The 21165-nt window shown below is 38.8% G+C and overlaps 1 protein-coding gene and 1 long non-coding RNA gene across 2 annotated transcripts in view; both read right to left on the bottom strand.

Annotated features, from left to right (window-relative positions):
- Positions 1 to 4186, bottom strand: part of REV3L (REV3 like, DNA directed polymerase zeta catalytic subunit) — a 192311-nt gene extending 188125 nt beyond the window's left edge. The window contains exon 1 of the mRNA XM_060115376.1: positions 4087 to 4186. The gene's annotated coding sequence lies outside the window, so the exon portion shown is untranslated. The remainder of the gene's footprint in view (positions 1 to 4086) is intronic.
- A 2112-nt stretch (positions 4187 to 6298) lies between these two features.
- LOC132500369 (uncharacterized) overlaps positions 6299 to 21165 on the bottom strand; it is a 54879-nt gene continuing 40012 nt past the window's right edge. Inside the window, exon 4 of the long non-coding RNA XR_009534025.1 lies at positions 6299 to 6385. This is a non-coding gene — a long non-coding RNA (uncharacterized LOC132500369). The remainder of the gene's footprint in view (positions 6386 to 21165) is intronic.

Raw genomic sequence — 21165 nt, 5'->3', positions numbered from 1 at the left:
ATCTAGAACAAGGCAATGGATACCATAATTTTTTGGCAGATATTATAAGATGGCTTATTCAACACTTATCCAACCCCCTTCTAGCTTGCTTTTCTGTACTTTAGAAGCTAGAAAATTAAAAAATACTAGAGTACTGGCATGGGTGAGTGGTGTGCTAGTAAATCATTAACAATGGCTGGAGGAGGGGAAAGACCCTGATTTGTAGCACTGACCCATTTTCATGGTGTGAATACTCCCGAGCTACCAAAGGGACTTCACTGAATGGGGAGTTAGTTGGAGAAGATGCTAACAATTATATGTTGGCTTCAATGTTTCACTACATGTAACCTAGTTTCCAGCAATCAGATGCACCCATTCAAGACGCAGATCTGAAAATGAGCAACGTGATGCCTCAGTTGCACTCAGGGAGATGGGATTTTCTGGCAAACACCGTGGTGGAGGTGTCTGGTTCTTCTGGGTAGCTGGGGAGGAGTTCTGGCATCCATTTTGAGAGTCATAGGTGCTGACTGGCAAGTGGTGCTAGGATGGCTTTCTGCTAAATAGCGGACGTGATGTGGGATGAGTGTTCTTCCCGGTTTGGTTTTTCCTGGATGTTGTTTCTAGCCATGTATTATCCAAGCCTGGTTCTCTGGTCCTCTCAGAGATCTATGAGCTAAATACTATCCTTTAATCCCTTTCTGCTTAAACTAGCTCAGTCACAGTCAGCTACACAATTTGTTGAGCCCAGAGCAAAATGAAAAATGTAAGGCCCCTGTTCAAAAAGCAGGGAAAAAGTGGCATTATATGTACTAAAATACAAAGCTTTTTCTTTCTTCCGTCATCTCTCCCTCAACTTGTCATGCTGTTTTTTAATTTGCTTTTTAATGTCATTCTAAGAAAAATTAGAATTTTAAATTATTAGAATGAATTTTACCATTTCTCTTTATATTGTGCAGTGCCATTTATAAACGCAAATATAAGAGCATTTAACTCATACATGGAATCACCAGAATGACACAATTCATATTTCGTAGTTTGTACATGCCACGAGGATGTATTTTTGCTTATCAGAACAGTGTAAATGCAGCATAAAACTAACTCAGCTGTTTTTCTTTCCCTTCTTGATATGCACGTATCCTACCAACCTGAGCAAGGAAGGACTGAAGAGAAAGGAACTATGGGTTGCCCTGCCTTTCCCCTTCCTTCTATGTCATCATTTTCAGTGTAAATGGTCATACAGGGAAGTAACACACACAAGTAAGGCTACGATAGAGTTCTTTGGTCACTTGTATTTCTTAGGATGCCATTACCTTCTTTCTGCACCTGAAGCAAGTTCTGGTTGAAATGGAAAGCATAACCTCTTGGAACTGTCAGCGCCTCCACTAAATCAGTCATAGATATAACATGTTTGCCTTGTAGTCACTTTGTAACTCCCAGAGTTCCTGTATGCTTAGGTTCACCAGCATCCTGTGCTTGTGAGGCATTATGCAGACTGTGTGCAAACTGGGTAGTAAGCAAGAAGACAAACAGATTGCCTCCTCTGCTTGCAGGTATGATCCATTGTACCACTTCTTTTATAAAACAGACATTCAAACATAAAAGTATTAAGATTTTCAGAATGGTAACTGCAGACCATTAAAGCAAGCAGTGGGCCCTGTATGACTGCACAGTTTGCATGCCCATGAAGTTGACCCTGAGCTCAGTGTTTCTCAAGGGGGCTTCTCCTGATATTTTGGATGAAACAATTCTTTATTGTGCAGGATATTTAACATCCCTGGCCCCTGGGCACTACATGCCACTGTGATAAAAATGCCCTCATACATTTCTAAGTGCCCCCCTAAGAGGAGTTACTTCTCTCTACTGAACTCCTTTAGTTGACTCCACTGTCTGCAGCTAGGAACCATGATCATTGCAGATCCTGGAAAGGTCATGTGCAATTTTTGCTATGGATTCTCAAGCAGAGCAAAATACAGAGTTGAGTTAAAAAGATTTCAAAATTCTCATACCTGGGAGAGCAGAATTATGGTGACCTTTTTTCCATTGTCGGAAAAATAATACCACCTACCTTGGTGATGAAACAAACATTTGGGATGAAAGTTTTAAGGGGATCAGTGGGTTTTAGGTGTCACATGCATATAAATGGTAGTTGATCTTTTCTAAGGGAAATTTTTACCCAATCCTTCATACAGTGTCTGGCCTCTATGAAACCATGATGGTAAAGAAACTCATTTCCTCCCAGAAGGGATTTGGAAGACCTAATTAAGTATGGCAAACTCTGGAGGCAATTGCCATCAGCTCTCCTCACTCTCAAAAGACTTCATGCAGGTTTTCCCCAATTTATTCATAGCAGCTGTCTGGGTATAAGGTAGACACATAAATATGTATTGCCTGAATGATAAAATATTTTTTGACTAAAAGAATGGGGTTTTATGTCTCTTTTTAAAAGAAACTAAAGGAAAGTCAAATTAATCATTGTGGTGAGAGCTGAATTTCTCTCTGTTCTTATCTTTTTAACCAATTAATCTACTCAGTTACAGGGAGAAGCAACACTTTGAAAAAACAACTCTCAACTCTTCCACTTCCATAAATTAGCAGTAATAGTTTTAAGGGAGAGACCATTGAGCCTATAAATTAAAGATGATGTTTGAGAAACAAAAAAGAAGCTTTCAGAATAGAGTAATATTAGAATTGATGATTGAGCTTTCCAGGACCCTCATTTAAATTACATGTCCAGAACTGTTAATTGGGGTATTTCTGATGGATCATGACTAGGCAGGAAGAAACCAAACACACATAGAGTAAGATTAGATTAAGTTCTCAGTTTAAATAATCAAGATTCAAAATCTCAGAAGCAGTGTGTCTGTAGAGCAGCATATCTCAGGCTGGTTTTCCCTGGCCCCAAAGTCCCCACTGCACTTACATATTCACAGCTTAAATCACATTCCAGGAAAACGTCCACTAATAATTTTTGTTATTGACAGTGAGCTCCCCTGGGTTTTGATCCTAATTTTACATCCCTCCAGGGACCAGGAAAGACTATTTACTGTCAGATGTGTAGGTCACAGACCAACACTTATATTTCCTTATTTTCTCAATAAAATGTATTTTTCCAATCTTAAAGGTTTGAAATGCATAGGAAAGAAATTATGGAAAACCATAAAGAAAATATAGGACACTCAATCCCACCCAAAGGCAGTCATGATTAACATTTTAGCCCGTTTTTTCCTAGAAAATTTTTCTATAAATATATTACACAGTGGAAATAATCCCCTGGTTTTTTTCACTTTACATTGTAGCAGAAACATTTCTCATGCAAATTAGAATTTTTCGTATAAATTATTCTAATGGATACATAATATGCTGTGCCATGGACATACAACAGTTTTCCATTTTCCTACTGTCGGCCAATAACAGAATGTTTCAAATTTTACACTGTTATAAATACCCCACTGATTAGCTCCATTTTGGATCCTACTCTTAACTTTGAAGGAATTTACTTTATTGTTCATTATTTGACAAGAACATCAGTTTCAAGTACATGCCATGTTCTTTCTCTCCAAAGAAGAGAGAATTGTATGTGATATTCTTTCTGCCTGGTTTGCTCTTCCTCTCTCCACCTCTTTTTGCACAGTTAGTTCATTCTTTAAATTTCAAGTCGGGACTTTCCTGGTGGTCCAGTGGTAAAGAATCTGCCTTCCAATGCAGGGAACATGGGCTTGATCCCTGGTTGGGGAACTAAGATCCCACATGCCTCGGGGAAACTAAGCCCATGCACCACAACTACTGAGCCCACGCACCTCAACTAGAGATCCCACGTGCTCTGGAGCCCAGGTGCCACAGCTAGAGAGAAGCCCATGCGCCGCAGCAGAAAGATCCTGCATGCCGCAATGAAGAAAGATCCCGCATGCCACAAAGGCCCGACGCAGCCAAAAATAAAATAATTAATTAATTTTTTTTTTAAAGAGAGATCTTTAAAAAATAAATAAAAAATAACTTTCAGGTCAAAGGTCACTTCCTCAGGGAAGCCTTCCCAAGCTATATATTTGATTATGGTTCTCTGTTACACACTCTAATTGTACTGTGTTTCTTTTTTTCCAGAGCACTTACCTGTGGTTGCAATAATCCAGTGCTGGGAACATAGAAGTGAGAATGACAGGCATGATTTCAGCCTTCATGCTAATAGTCTAGTGCAGGGTTTGGCAAACATTTCCTGTAAAGGGACAGATAAATTGTAGGCTTATCAGGCCATATGGTCTCTCTCACAACTACTCAACTTTGCCATTGAAACACAAAAGCAATCATCAACAATACATATAGGAAAGAGTGTCTGGGTTCCAATAAAACTTTATTTAAAAAACAGGCGGGGGGGACTGGGTTTGATCCATGGACTATTGTTTACTGACCCCTGGTCTAGTGGACAAGACAGCCATTAAACAGATCATTTGAGATGACAAATACTTCAAAAGAAAAGGACAGAGTGACATAAAGTCACATGGCAGAGCTGTCCAACTTAGCCTAGAGAGAAGAATAAAGACTTTCTTGAAGAATATGACTTTAAGCTAATATTTAAAGAGGAAGAGGAGTTACCGGATAAAAGGGCAACAGGCTTGATGAAGACCTAAAGCATGGAAAGAGCGAGAATAGAAATAAATTCATTCTTAAACTTGGCGATTGACGGAGAGGGAGATGAAATTGTGTAAGGATACAGTACAGAGTGAAAAGACAAAGAGTGTTAAAAAAGTTTCAGAACCTAGTACTTCCCTAGAGGAAGAGATGCCAGCAGGAAAGACTTAGAAGGAATGATCACTGAGGTGTAGCAGTAGCAGGATGTTTAAGACCTTCCACCTTGTGACCTAAATGGGAAGGAAATCCAAAAAAGGGGATATATGTATATGTACAGCTGATTCACTTTGCTGTGCAGTAGAAACTAAGACAACATTGTAAAGCAACTATACTCCAATAAAAAATTAAAAACAAAAGGTGAATAGTTTGTATAAAAAAAAAAAACCTTCCATCTTGTGTGTTGGATATGTAAGTTGGGAGATATCAGCCTAAAGGCTGGGAACCTCAGAGAACTGGTACACTTTCTGAAGGACTAGATAGGTAGGTAGATAGATAGATAGATATAAAAGAATAGACCTGAGGACTGAGAAAGTGTGAGTGGCAGGGTAGAAAATGAAGAGGTAGTGAAGGAATCAGAAATAATAGGAACACATCACTGGTATATAGTAGGTGCTCAATAATTTTTTGATAAGTGAATGGAAGGATAACAATATAATGTAAAATCAAAGAACCCAAGAGGGAAAGGGTTTCAATAACAGGTTGACCTATAGTTTTGCATGCTTAAAAGAGCTATTGCTCAAGGCTGGTTTCCTTGACTATCTGAGAAAGGTTGCGGGTAAGGACTCAGTTACTTTTGATGCCCTATTGCAGGATAAGCCTGACCTCCAATTCCTTCCTCTAAGGAAAGCTGACCTGGCTCTTTTCTTCCCTGAAGATTTCAATGAGTAGGAATAGGGACCTTCCTGTGTCAGTACATGTTCAAAGTAAAAATATAAAATTAGAATAGGAGCAAGATTTTTCAAGGATTGCAATGACACAAGCTCAACTGTTACCTCTTCTCTTGGTCATTTATATTAAACATGTATTTTATTACTTAATTCTAAACATTTTGTATTGCTGTTTTAACTTTTTATTAACTTCTTGTTGATACCTGTAAAGTCCTGTGTTAGATGCTGTGAGTGATTCAAAAAAATGTAAGACATAGCTCTGGGCTAAAGTATTATGTAACTGACAAGTAAATTGTAAGTTTCTTGACATTAGGAATCATATTTGACATTTCCTATTTTTCCTTGCACAGTATCAGACTTATAGTTGGTACTGCAGAAATAATTTTCCCCTGCCCTCTGCCTTGCACCATTTGGTGACCAAATGGTGTCCATAATATAGCCACTTCTGTATGACTTGGACAAAACATAATGCTTTCAAAAAAAAAAAAAAAAACGATGCTTTCTGAAGAAAACAATATTCTGAAGGCATCAGTAACAGTAATTTCAGCTTGTTGAAGGTTGGGGTTCTTTGTGTAAAGGTCAGCCTGTCAGTAAATAGCATGCCACCCTGTTCTTTCAAGTTTATAAGAAACCTTTGTATGTGTGTTTTTATACCTAAAGAAAAAAAAAAGGGTAGTGGGAAGCTGTACCCAGTGGTCTCACCAGATGTTTTCAAACCAGAACTAGGGCAACTGAGTTGTAATTTGTTTTTAAAACATTTATTTTCACAAATTTATGAGAGTAGGGAGCTGAGATTTTTCTTGCCTGAATTAGCAGGTAATTTCATTTTCCATTCGACTTTAGCAGAGAAGACCTCTCCTTAAGATGAAACTGTGAAGCAGAGGTTCTTGCCAAATCTAAAAAGTAGAGCAAAGATTAGTCTTAAGAAAACTCATAGATAAGGGGGAAGGATACCTTTTTCGAATACCCAGTCGCCTGTACTGAGCTTATCGAGCCTTGCAAGACTTAATTTATTAATGACTATGACACGTGGCTTACGGCTTCCTCTTTACTTGCATTCCTCCCGTCATCCTGAGTGAATTCATCACCCAAGTAGACAGCTCACCCAGCACCAGCCTCAGAGTTCCTTGATGTGATCTTCACCCACTCGCTTCTATTGCCACATCCTGGATTTGTCATACACCCAATCTGTTTCACCTCTAACCTCATAAATGCAGACTTGACTGTGGCCAGAACTTTCATCCTAGCTCTGTCAGTCAGTTACTCCCAGTACAGCCATTGTCAGTTCCCTAACATCTCATTTCCAGTACTCTTCCTCACTCCGCTGCAGCCTGTCACCCTTCTCAGGTTTCTCTGACTTGGGACCTCCAGTCCATAGACTTCTCTTCTTTCTCCCTATCAGCCTTCTCCTGCCTTCACTTCTTTCATCTCCTGCTGCGTTCTATTTTAAATTACCACTCTCTTGCCAGGAACCACATCTCCTTTACCCTGTTGCCCTGATATCACTTACCTGACAAAACAACAGCTCTAACTGGGTGTCTGCTCCCAGATTGCTGAGTGCACCCAGACAGAAAAAATCACTGCTATGCAGATTGGCATTTAACACTGTAATTCAGGACCACCAACCTCGGCTAGATTATTCTTTATCTATACTGTTGGGAAGAGAAGGTTATCCTTATAATGTATTAGTCTCTACCATCTGAACCTCATACTTCATAAGCCAAGGTATAGTGTTATAAATTCTTTGTATACCAAAAATTAGTATTAGGCTGGATCATTTCAATTATTACCCTCTCTCTGACTCTCTAACTCGGCTTTTGTACTTACTTTCCTGTTTTACTTTATGGTTTTGGGTCTAGTCCATCCAATAAGGTAAATTTCTAATGTTTTTAAAATTAATATTTGATCAGTCAAAAAGAACATGTCTTAAACATTATGGAATGAAATGATAATGGAAGGGAAATCATTCCTACACGTAATTAACGTTTTTAGAGGCCTTTGTGAATCCAAGTTGTCTCTAGTTGTTGTCACTCAGGACAGGGGTCTTAGGCTCAGCTCACTTAAGTCATTTCATTCTTGCCTTTCCCAGCTTCCCCTTTCCATCATTTCTGATCCCACAAATTTCTAAAAACACACCCTTTTCCTCCCAAAAGTAGCAGGGAAGGGAGTGCTATGTGTATGGGGAACAGGGATGGGTATGTTTTTACGTATAGTTCATTTATTGAATGGCAGCGTAGCATACTGGTTAAGAGTTTAGGCTCTCCGGCCCAATTTCCCTAGTTACCTGCTCTGTGATTTTGGGCAAATTACTTTCTGTACCTCAGTTCTCCCATCTGTAATATACAGATAATACTAGTTCCTACCTCACAGTGTGATTGTGAGGATTAAGTTACATATTTTAAATGAGTTAATACCTTAGAACTGGTAAGCACTCAGTAACTGTAAGCTATTCATAATTTAGAATAAATTATTATTAATAATAATAATTACAGCTTCTCTCTTTCCTAAAATACACTTATTCATTAAGAAGAGAATAATGATGAAAGCTAGGAGCTGTTAAAAGTCCATTGATTGGATGTAAAAAGTGGAGTTTTATAATCGCAAAGGACCCAAGAAATTATTTAGACCATTGGTTCTTAGCCAGTAATATGCATCAGAATCACTTATGAAATATTATAAAGTCACAGTTACCCAGGCCCTCCCTTCTCACATCTACCAAGTCAGAAATGTCCACAGGCAGTTCCAATTCATCTTCCTTGCAAGAACCACTGAACTAATTCAAGTCTTTAGATTTTTTTTTTTTTTTTTTTTTTGCGGTACGCGGGCCTCTCACTGTTGTAGCCTCTCCTGTTGTGGAGCACAGGCTCCAGACACACAAGCTCAGCGGCCATGGCTCACGGGCCCAGCCGCTCCGCGGCATGTGGGATCTTCCCGGACCGGGGCACGAACACGTGTCCCCTGCATCGGCAGGCAGACTCTCAACCACTGCGCCACCAGGGAAGCCCAAGTCTTTAGATTTTATGATGAGGAAATTGAGACTTAGAATAAATAACTTGCCTAAGACCCCAAGTGTAAGTGGGACCCAGGTAATGTAGCTCCTTGGTAAGTGATCTTCCTACTCTTCTATGTTGCTTGCCAAATATTAAATTTTAAAGAAATTAATATGGGAGTTTATCCTTCTCTCAGTAATATCAGGAAGAATAATACAGGTTTTAAAAGTATACTTTATTCAGCATTTATTTCAAAATAAAACTTACAATAAAAATAAATGCAGAGGACTTTTGCATATTTACAGTAGGATTTAAAGTGAATTTTGCTGTGCTTTTCATGTGGACGTTAGTTTTTGCCACAATGCTTGCTGCTAATTAGTACAAGGAAACACTGTGCATTTTTGCTTCTAACCCCAACCTCACAGATTGACAGGCAAACAAAACAAATGGTTTATAGGGCAAGGTAGGTTGTAGGAATTAAATTCTTCAGAGCTCTCAATAATAAAATATGCATTTCTTATAATTAGGATTGTTTTTTGATTTACATTAAAAAAATTTTTTTAAACCTTTGTGAAATATTCTTGGAATTTTCCAGTCCATGAACAGTCAGTGCAGGAAAATCAGTGATTATTAGGTACAGTTTTCTTATTGTAGCTTTACTGATTGGTAGATTAAAAGTCTAAAAACTATAGCAAAAATTTTTTTCTGAATTTTTCTATTTGGTATTGAGTACTGTGATACTATATCTCTTAAAATATGTTTTTCTTTAGCCATAATATAAAGGAATCAAAAAATACATTAGAACTTGGATGTGAACTTGTGCAAAGGTGTGAAATAAATTAAGATGATAGGGCAGAAGCAAGAAAATGGAGCTCAGATTAAATCTGCCCCTCAAAGCAGGCCTGTTTATATTTTACTGTGTTTGCTATTATAAATTTATTTCCATGTATGTGTTTCTTTGCTAGAAATGATAAATAGCTGCCAGCCCAACTTCTGATTCTTAGGCAACTCCATTTTACCAACAAACCACTCATTTTGATTTGGTAAGTGCTATGAAGTCCACTATCCCAGATCCCCATCAACCTGTTTTAAACTGTTGTTGTTTCTACTGTCTTTGCCTGATTCCATACCCTTTGCTCTACATTTCATCTCAGGTTTGACCTTTGGATCTTTTTACCTGATGCATGTGTCTGGCCTCCTGGCATTTGACTACAACCTGATCATCTTTGGTTTAGACTCCCCTTCAAATTCCAAGCTACCAAGATTTATACCCCGATTCCAGCAGTTCAGAAATTCCCGGCACAGCCACTGGCTGCTATCTAAAGGGGATCAACTTCAAACACTAGCCCTATATTATAAACATCCATTTTTTCATATGTTCAACAGATTATACTCATCACTACTATGTGTAAGGCACTAGAGTAATTTCTGGGAAATACAGAAAATTAATTAGTAATAGAAAGCTCCTTAATGCTCTTAAAATCTGGTAAAACAAATAATACAAGTATATAATGATAGTTTAAGATAGTATGTGTTCAACTCTTATGAAGTATTTATACAAACAAGACATTAATTTTTAAAATCTTCAAATAGAAAATCCTTAACCTGGAATTAAGGGGTATGGGGTACAAGAAGACATGACCAAAAGAACCTAGGATGTGATTCATGGATTAAAAGATTAGGAGGCGCTTCCCTGGTGGCGCAGTGGTTGAGAGTCCACCTGCCGATGCAGGGGACACGGGTTCATGCCCCGGTCTGGGAAGATCCCACATGCCGCGGAGCAGCTGGGCCCGTGAGCCATGGCCGCTGAGCCTGCGCGTCCGGAGCCGTGCTCCACAACGGGAGAGGCCACAACAATGAGAGGCCCGCGTACCACACACACACAAAAAAGATTAGGAACACTGACAGGTGTTTAACTAGACTTTGGAGGTAGGGTAGGATAGACACATGCAGCAAACGCATTCCAAAAAGTGGAACCAAACCAACAAGAGCAGAAAAGGTTAAGTTAAAGAAATTTTATTCGTATAGACTGGTTGACAGTATATGTAAGGAGTGGAAGAAAGCCTAGAAAAGTTGGTTGGAACCAGATTATGGAAGGGTTTGAATACTGAGGAGTTTAGAGTTGGCAAGTATGTTTTGGGGAGTCAGAAAGTTTTGAGCAGGAAATGATGATTGGCTTGATTTAGCAGTGCTATACAGGAAGGATTTGGTAGTGAGGGATAGGCAGGCAGAGACTGCAAACCAGGGAATCAGGAGGCTAATACAGTAATCTAAGGAGGGCCTGGAGACGATTCCTTTTTTTTTTTTTTTTTGCGGTACGCGGCCTCTCACTGTTGCGGCCCCTCCCGTTGCGGAGCGCAGGCTAAGCGGCCATGGCTCACGGGCCCAGCCGCGCTGCGGCATGTGGGATCTTCCCGGACCGGGCACGAACCCGTGTCCCCTGCATCGGCAGGCAGAATCTCAACCGCTGCGCCACCAGGGAAGCCCTGGAAGAAGAGTTTTAAGAGGGCAAGCAGAAACACACAAGGCTTCTTGAGGCCTAGACTCCAAACTGACACACTGGCCCTTCTGCCTCATATTGGACAGAGCAGGTTGTGTGACCAAGCCCAGATTCAAGGGGGCGGGAAATAGAATTCACCTTTTAGAGAAACTGCAAAGTGACATGGCAAAGGGCATGAGTTCACACAGGGATGGAGAATTGGGACCATGAATACCATGGTAGGAATGACCGGAGCATGCTTGAAAGTAGAAAGGAAGGGATATGTAGGATAAAGAAGAAAGTGAAGTAAGGAGGAAAGATCAATACCATAGTTCAGAGAATTAACCTTTGAAAAAAGGAAGGGTACTTCTGGGAATGGAAAGAGGGGATTCGGTTGAATTAGATTTAACAAATTAAAATACAGGATGCCCAGTAAAATTTTAACTTCAGGTAAACAGTGAATAACTTCTGAGTATTAAGTATGTTCTATGCAATATTTGGTAGGCTCTCGGTACACAGTTTGCTATTTTTATTAGTTTAAATACCATTTAAATATTTCTATAATGCAGTACTTGGGACACATTTATCCTAAAATATATTTCCTTATTTATTTGAAATTCAAATATCACCAGGCAACCTATATTTTGACAACCCTACTTTGGATGAATTTTAAATAAAGCCGTGGTAAGATAATCTACAAAGGGCTAGACGGGTGCATTTGGGGATTTAATCCTGGGAGAAGTTTAGAACAGCTGCTATGGATGCTGTGCAGTGTCAGTGAAAGGACTGCTGATCAGTAGTGAGGCCCACTTACCAACAGGCAGCACGACTTTTTCTTGGATCAGCAGTAATGCTTCACTGCTGGGAAGCAGCGGTAGGAACCGAGACGGCCGGTGCAGGCGACCACCTTGGTTTGACTGCGTAGGAGAGGCCTGGGGAGGAGTTTGGGGCATAGTTGAAGTGACTAGGGGTCCAGATTGTACATAGAAGCAGGTGAAACCAGAAGGTGAACTGGGAGGCAGAAGATGAACAATTATTCATTTTCATTGGAAGAGGTGGAAGTTCACAGAGAAGAAACAGAATTTATAGTCTTGGAAGAATAGTTCTGTGATAGTGGGGTTAAACATCCAATTTCATGAGACAGAACTGGAGCTAAATTTAAAGCAAGAGCTCTGGAGACAAGGTACCTAGTTTTGCATTCTAGTTATGTGATCTTGGTCAAATAATTAAATTTCTGTATGACTTAGATTTTTTTTTTTGGTAAAACATGAATAATAATTGTTCTTACCTCATAGGGTTACTGTGAGGATTAAGTGAAAAAAACTGTATGAAGTACCTAGAACAGTATGTCTGGTGTTTACTATGTTTTATTATTTTAAATACCACTTACATGTATCTATAATCAATAAATGTGAATACTTTAGAGAATATTATTTGAAAGACAGTGGCAAGTATACATTGTGTGTTCTGCCTTAGCTAACAAATGCTGTGTCTGGAAAATACATACACAGTTAGCTACCTGTTGAAGTTGGAACTCATGCAGCCTTTACCACTTAAGGTTGTTTTCTTTACTGTTACTACAAGAAAATAATTATCATGCTCAAGTCATATCTGTCTCCTCATTTCCCCCTAGGTGACCATGCTTTGGGATTTTCATACTTTGAGTAATTCCTCTGGGCTCTACCACCCAGCAAGTTAAAGAGGACAAGATTCCTCCCTGGGGATTGTGGTTCTGGGAATGTGAGCAGTTTATTTTCATGAGAGCTGCACCCTGATGGGGCCTACGGTTAGGAGCTGTTGTGTGGGTGGCTGTGTTGTTTTTAGTTGTTTCTTCCATCCTACACTGTTGTTTATATATAAAGATTTTTGAAAAGTGAATGTTTTACGGGGCTGTTTTGCTTATACAAAGAAAATTAAAACAATTTCAAAGTAATTACTTGTGTTTTATATTTTTCTCTTTTAAAATAAATGAAAGTATTAATTGATATTGCCTGGCAACAAAATGAAGACCAAAGAAATGGCTACACTCTTAACGTTTTAAAATAAGGTAATGTTATTCTCTGTTTGAATGGAGCCTTCTAAGGAATGACCACAGTCTCATACACAATCAACTTAAATGCATTCTTTATCTTTAAAAGGAAGCAGAATAGGATCATTGAATAAATCACATGTGTTCACAGCCTTGTCTGATGAAATCATATACTACACAAACACACTATTCTCTAGTCAGGAGGGTAAGGGGACATTTGAAGTGGGGCTTGCCCTGGCGGAAACCTTTTTTTGTTTAAAAAATAGTGCAGTGAAAGACCACACAGTAGATGATAACAGAAAATATCTTCCATGCCTTCCTCTACCTTTATACTTTCTCATTCTCCTTTGTTCTCTAAGGACATCTGTTGTAATGATTATTTGGTATAACTCATAGGTACATAGCAGAAGGCATATCATATTTCATTTATTATTTTGTCTATTATAATTATTGCTCTCTTTTACATCATGACATTGTAGGTTTTTAAAATATTTTGTTTATAAAAGATACGAAAGATGTTATACGAAATTTATTAGTTGGCTGTAGATATCTAAAGAGTAAATGTTTTAACTTTGAATTTAATAAAATTATATTTTAGGAAGTCTAGTAGACTTTTATCAAGCTACATCTTAAAGAGATAAATATACTGAAAGATGAATTTCATTTTCCTTTTTTACATCAATTGCAATGTTTTTTCATTTCTACTTAGGCATTTGAAAGATTCTTAATTATAAACAACATTGATAGGAGATTTGGAGGCTTGAAAATAGGTCCATTATTTCAAATGTTTTCAACATTTTGATAGCTGATTTGCTGTCTATATTATGGATTCAATTCAAAATTCAAGTTTTTACTTCTTATTAGGTGTTCTTATATTGCCTCACAATTTTGCCCTAGGTTGATCCCGAGGATTTTTGAAATTTATGTTTGAAAGGGTTTTTTTTAATGAAATGCAGTATTTTTATTTGAAAGAATTTCAAATAAATGTTATTTTTATTACAAAAATGTCAAACATACACAAAAGTAGAGCAAATAGTATGACAAACCCTCAAGTTATGTCTGAACTTTCAGTGATATGTTAGTACAGGTACTATATTACATTTGTTAATGCAACATGTTCAGGGACTCAAGAAATGCTGTGGCTTACTGCACACTTGAAAAAAGTTGTATAAATCAATTTTTCAAAAATATTCAGTCATTTCCCATCTATAACAGATTGTGTTTCAAATGTTTGTTGGTCGTTAGCCAATTTTTGGACCTACAAATGTGTTTCTCATAGAAACAATCTTGAAATGGCTATTAGCTTTTCAGGCTAGCTCTCAGTAATTTATCTAGTTCACAGTTAAGGGAACCCAAACACCATTTTTAACATCATTTCAGTGAGAAAATGCTTCCTTTGAAGCATTTGAAGTCCTAGGGAACAGCACCACCCATCTTCCCTTCCACTAAGTATGGGAGATCCGGGAGCACAGTCAGAAGACTGTAATGAAGAGTCACATCCATGAAGCGTCTTCAACAAACGTAGCAGGACCTCAGAGAGGACAGCAGGAGTGTGGGGATGGGAGTGCACTCTGTACATTCCATTCTGAAATGATTCACTGTTTCCTCTGCCAGTGGAGTTTGTTTTTATCCTTTTTTTTTTTTTTAAAGGACTTTTTATTTAAAAAAAAAAAACACCACAAATACTCTGTTGTATCCAAAGTTTTCATTTTACAGACTCTTTTAAAAGCAGGCTTCTGGTTATTTTATTCTTTGAGTAAGTTTCTGACATGGGGGCAAATTATTTTCACTGGCTGAGATATGCCTAAGACAACAGGAAAAGATTCCTGACTAGTAAAACATAAAATTGGAATATAAACGTAGGTACTAAACTGCAAATAAGTCAAGTTGTTGGAATAATGTATATAGTGAACCTACAAGTAGTATTAACCTTTTAGAGTATCTGGGAATGACAAATGAAAGCACGGTTTTGTCATGCCAACCTATACTCTCATTCTTCCAAATTGACCTTACATTCCTACTCTTTCAGGCTCTTATCCTGGCAGCTGTTATAGGCTCCAGTCTTACCTCCTCTCTAGAGAACGTGTATGCTTGTGAGTGACTTGACAGCAGGCCCCCAATGCTACCTAGCCTCATTTTCCAGGGGTAGTAATGCCAGTACCCTTATATACAGAGAAAATCAAACATCCTTTGTGATGAGTCCGCTGAAGGTCCCACAGCATGATGTGCCACAGCTTCACTCCGACCCACGCTCCCAGAAGATAAAGAGGGTCCTGCTGTGTGTCTAGTACTGAGCTAACAAGGTGCTTTACATATGTTACTGTATTAGTCCTCATAGTAACTCTGAGGGATGGGGGTGCTGTCCTCATTTTACAGATGAGGAAATTTTCCAAGAACTAGTTAGCAATGGAGTTAGTGAGTGGCTAGATTCAAACTGGGTTCAAACCACTATGAGGGGGTGGCTTCCCTGGTGGCGCAGCGGTTGAGAATCTGCCTGCTAATTCAGGGGACACGGGTTCGAGCCCTGGTCTGGGAGGATCTCACATGCTGGAGCAACTAGGCCTGTGAGCCACAACTACTGAGCCTGCGCTTCTGGAGCCTGTGCTCCGCAACAAGAGAGGCCGCGATAGTGAGAGGCCTGTGCACCACGATGAAGAGTGGCCCCGGTTTGCCACAACTAGAGAAAGCCCTCGCACAGAAACAAAGACCCAACACAGCAAAAATAAATAAATTAATAAACTCCTACCCCCAACATCTTAAAACAAACAAACAAAAAAACAAAAAACAAAAAACTTAAGACTCAGTTAAAACTTAAAAAACAAACAAACAAAAAAAAAAACACGATGAGGGGAATGAACCCACATATCCCTCATTTGAACTTGCCCACCAAACCAGCTAAGGGAAAAAAACCAAAAAGCCTTCTCTGAGTTAGCTTTACACTTACCAGCAACTCTTAGAACTGTGGTTCCTCTGCCTGGGGGACCTGGGCCCTGCAGCTCCCAGAGCTAGCTCATATCCTGAAGATCCCCCCAAATCTAGGGTAAGCATGTCTCGTCTCAGCCCTTCTGAGGTCTCAGGTAAATGCCTTGCCATTATCACTAGGCTCCTGCAGCTAGAAACCCAGTCATCTCTAACCCAGACGAGATATTAAGGCACGGCTCTGGAAGAACCCTTCAACTGAAGTCCCTTCCTGCCTACTGATGGGACTGAGAGTGCCAGAGAACAGGCTCCCCTGCCAACCAGCGTAACTTGGGAAAATCTGCGTGAAGATATAGTAGTCAAGAGGAAAAGAAATAAAATTCAAGGAATTGGAGTTGTCAGGTGATCCTACAAAGGAGCCTCTAGGCCCACAGACATTTCGTCTGCATTAATAACTTCTCCAGTAACTTCAAAGATAGCTACTACTAGATCTCTGAATTCCTAACCACTGATGGAGAGTCCAAATTTAAGATATCAGGCTCAGAAACTCCCAGAAATAGCCTAGGGCAGTCTCAAAATATGTCCCTGGGAACTTGTTAAAAATGCAAATTAATGAGCCCGTCTCAGACTTACTGAATCAAAAGTGGGGTCCAGGAATCTCTGTTTTAACAAGCCCTCCAGGTGATCCTGGTATTCACTAAGGTTTGAAAACCACTGGCCTAGGAAGATGAAGGATGATCCCAGGTTCTCCACATTAACCTAGAATTAACCTGCAACAGCTACCTGAGGTTAGATTCTACCCTCCCACCTCCCACCCACCTCTAACCAGTGCTGTGGTTAGAGTCGGGTGACTCTCTCAACCAAGACTAACTGCCTAGTTGCTCATTTTTTCCCTTGAAAACTCCAAGGAAAATTTTGGGTAGACAGCAGATGACTGAATTGAAATTTTAAAACTCATTGTTTATGATAGGGGAATTGGAAATAACTTAAATGTCTATTAATAGGGATTTGATTAAAAACAAATTCTATGAGGATTGGGACCAATGCTACGTTCGCTATATTCTCATTGCCTAATACAGCATAAGTATTCAATATTCATTAATTGAACGCATAAGTGAATATATATTCATATACCTTCAAATTCTGAAATGCAGCCTTTAAAAAAGTTTTCTAATAGCAATCTCATTCCCACATATTTACCCCAAAACCTGAAAGCCAATGTTTATAGCAACTTTATAATCGCCAAAAACTGGAAACAACCCAGATGTCCTTCACCTGGTGAATGGATCAGGAGGGGACTGCATTTGAGGAAGTAGTTGAGGGCACCTCATTTTACATGTTATTGTTTTAATTATAAGAATTTGTGTATTATATAATTAAGAAATAAACAACATTTTATAGACTGGCAGGATAAACACCCAAAATGTCAACAGTAGTTATCTCTGGTTGGTAGGATGACAAGTGATTTTTTTTAATAGAAAAAGTTTATTTTATAGAAAAATTAATTTCTAATTTTTCTATATAAACAGGTTATGCTTTTATAACTAGAATAAAAAGCAAGTTATTTTAAAAACGGGGAGTGGGAAACCCAGGAAGCATGACACATGAAAAATTTATACAAATTAGAAACGTGGGGAACTTCCCTGGCAGTCCAGTAGTGAAGACACACACTTCCATTGCAAGGGGCATGGGTTCCTGCTCGGGGAACTAGATCCCTCAGGCCACACGGTGTGGCCCAAAACAAAAAAAGAAAAGAGAAAGTTATAAAAATATCCAAAATAAAGTTTCACTGGAAAAAGAATTTGTATACTCCCTCCTCAAATTTAATGTCCATACGGATTACCTGGAGTACTTGTTAAGATGTAGATTCTGATTCCAAGGATTTGAATTTCTAACAAGCTCCTGGTCCATAGCGCACTTGAACAACAGGCTGTAACACTGTGTTGTCAAAAGAACAGCCACTAACTAGCCACATATGCACTTGAAATGTGACTAGTCCAAATTGAGATGCACAAGTGTAAAATACACACTGGATTTTGAAGACTTAACACACACACCAAAAATGTAAAATATCAATTATATTAATTACATGTTGAAACAATATTTTTGGACATATGGCATTAAATAATATATTAAAATTAATTTAAGCCTGTTTCTTTTCATTGTTTTAAAATGGCTACCAGAATATTTTAAATTACATTTGTGGTTTGTATTTTTTGGCTTGTATTTTATTTTTACTGGACAGCACTGATCTAGAATAACTATTAACAGGATTTTACTTCACTCTGGGTCTTAAATCACTAAAATAATGCAGGAAAAGGATTAACACCTCATTAATGACCAATTGGCAACTTCTGTATATTACTCATTAAGTAAACATCCTTAGGATTTCTTAAAATCTATAGGTAGAGGTTGAGACAAATAGAAAACATAGAATTTTAGATCAGAAAAGAAACTTTAAGGTCGTCAAGTTCAGACACCTTGTCTTATGGAATTATTTATCAGTTTGACAAAGATGTATTCAGTATTTAATATCTGTAAGTACTGAATAGGTACTTACATGATGGGCAAGTAAGTAAGGTGAGCGCCTACCCTGGAGAAGCTGAGAGTGATGGTAGTGGTCTGTAATGGCACCCCATTAGGCATGTGGACAGAGTGCTCTCAGACACAGAGGCAGAGGCCAACACAGACTCCATTTTCCTGAGGAAGATCTAACAAGCTCCAAACAAAGAGGGTTTACTTGGGCTGGCTTTAAGTTTCCCCAGGTTTTATAGCTTCTGTTTGATATCAATGATGCACATAAGGCTTTAGGATTAGACGTGTATTTAAATAATCAACATAAGGCACGCTCTCTCCTCTTTCACACAAAATAGATGCACTATTATCAGACAGCAAGGAAATTTAAACCTGAGAAACTTTGGAAGTCTGAACATGGTTGATGGAAGCAGAATGAAATTTGGAGTGTAGCACAGCCAACCTTCAATTATGTGTGCAAATGAGGGGCAAGAATTGCTGAGATGATTAAAAGCTATGAATAAAACAAGATGCTCAGTTCAGCAATTATTTTTTAAAACCTATTTATGAGGAATTTTTATATCGGGGCATTATGACTGAAATTTTTTCTTATTTGTTACATTTCCTTTCTGTGAAGGAATGAAAAGACAAATTTAGGATAAATAATAAAGCATTTCAGTGAGCTATAAAAATTCTTGTTACTTCAAGTGGTAACATGGGCTGAAAATATGAATAGCCCTTTCCAATTTTTTTACGTTAAAATCTGGGTCCCTCTCCCCCCATAATATTTCAAGCATTAGTATTGTAGTGCTTCTTTAAATCAGGTTGCTTTGGTATGCATTCTTAACCTACAGAGAAGCAGCTTCAGAGGACAAGCTTCCCTCAGTACATCCACAGAACCAAAGGCCCTCATGATCATGGGTTGGATCTAATCTGAACATTTGTATTACTCATTTTCAACCAATATTTTTAAAACTGCCCATCTGGAAAAAGTCAAATCTACCTGAGAATGGCTGGACAGCCCTTGCCCAAGAGTGAAAAACTGCCTAAAGACATTTAAAACCAAAACTTGAACTAAGCAGAATAGTTCTGCCGAGGAATTGTAACTACATTCCCCTGTCTTTGAGAGTAATTGGAGGGACTTCCCTGGTGGCGAAGTGGTTAAGAATCCACCTGTCAATGCAGGGGACACAGGTTCGAGCCCTGGTCCAGGAAGATACCACATGCCAGGGAGCAGCTAAGCCTGTGCGCCACAACTACTAAGGCTGCGCTCTAGAGCCTGTGAGCCACAACTACTCAGCTCGCATGCCACAATTGCTGAAGCCTGCGCGCCTAGAGCCCGAGCTCCGCATCAAGAGAAGCCACCGCAATGAGAAGCCTGTGCACCGCAATGAAGAGTTGCCTCTGCTCTCAGCAACTAGAGAAAGCTGGCGCGCAGCAACGAAGACCCAAGGCAGCCAAAAATTTAAAAAACAAAAGAGTAATTGGAACAGCATATTTAGAACCCAGAATGTTTGCTTAAGAACCAGCAAGTTAATTTGGTTAATTTTGCCTCATTCACACCAAAAGGTAGAGTGTATTGAGTCTTCAGTTGGCTTTAAATATTCCTAATGATTTTTTAAAAATCTTATTCCCACACATGAGCAGCAATTATTACAGGAAGTGGCCTAATCTTCTTAAAGAATAATCTGCCATCCCCCCACATAAAAAGGGAAAACCCATTACAACATCATTTAAAAATGTATCTGTTGTAGGGCTTCCCTCGTGGCGCAGTGGTTGAGAGTCCGCCTGCCGATGCAGGGGACACGGGTTCGTGCCCCGGTCCGGGAAGATCCCACATGCTGCGGAGCGGCTGGGCGTGTGAGCCATGGCCGCTGAGCTTGCGCTTCCGGAGCCTGTGCTCCGCAACGGGAGAGGCCACAACAGTGAGAGGCCCGCATACCGCAAAAAAAAAAAAAAAAAAAAAAAAAAAAAATGTATCTGTTGTAAAGACACCTGTTCTTTGGATCAACATGCTGGGGGTGCAGGAGGAGAGATCCCGAATTAGGGGCATTTGGGATGATGAGACATTTACAAAAGGTTTAGATTCTGGAAAAATATATGTAAGTGTAGTCCAATAATGTGGTAATTTAGGTATGAATTCTTTTTTTCTCAAATACAGAGTTTTAGGAGAAGATGTCTTAGGAGAACCAACACACTGCTCATGTCTTGTATAATACCAAGCTTGCTTTGCTATTTTCCTGAGTTACATCAATAGAAGAAACATAAAATGATAATTAGTCTCCTTGCCACCTCATCAGAGGTTTTATAAATTTATAATTTTGGCATGTTTATGACACAACTTGCTCCCTTATTTATTTCAGATGATTTTATTAGCTGGTATCTGCAGGCTATGAAAAAAACTCACTTATCTTTTCTAAGCTTTCCACATCAGTTGGTCATTAGAAAATTCATGGTCTTTTTGGAAAAAATTCTAACATTCCAGCCTCTTAAATAAGTATATTTTCCCTCTATGACATTAACCTTAAGTTTTTACTTCAGCTATAATTTTAGAGTACAGGTAAATGGGAAATACACATAATAATAACTGCATTTAAATTTATAATGTGCTGAATCTCTTTTGAAGGAAGTCTTGTAATAAAGAAGGAATTCAAAACAGAGAACCTCAATCTAGTTTCTGCAAAAACATAAGAAAGCTACAAATCTGCCAACATTTCATTCACACTGAGCTATACATTTCCTAGG

Source organism: Mesoplodon densirostris, chromosome 12, assembly GCF_025265405.1.
Source record: "Mesoplodon densirostris isolate mMesDen1 chromosome 12, mMesDen1 primary haplotype, whole genome shotgun sequence".
NCBI classification, from domain to species: domain Eukaryota; kingdom Metazoa; phylum Chordata; class Mammalia; order Artiodactyla; family Ziphiidae; genus Mesoplodon; species Mesoplodon densirostris.
This window is presented reverse-complemented; position numbering and strand designations above follow the sequence as displayed.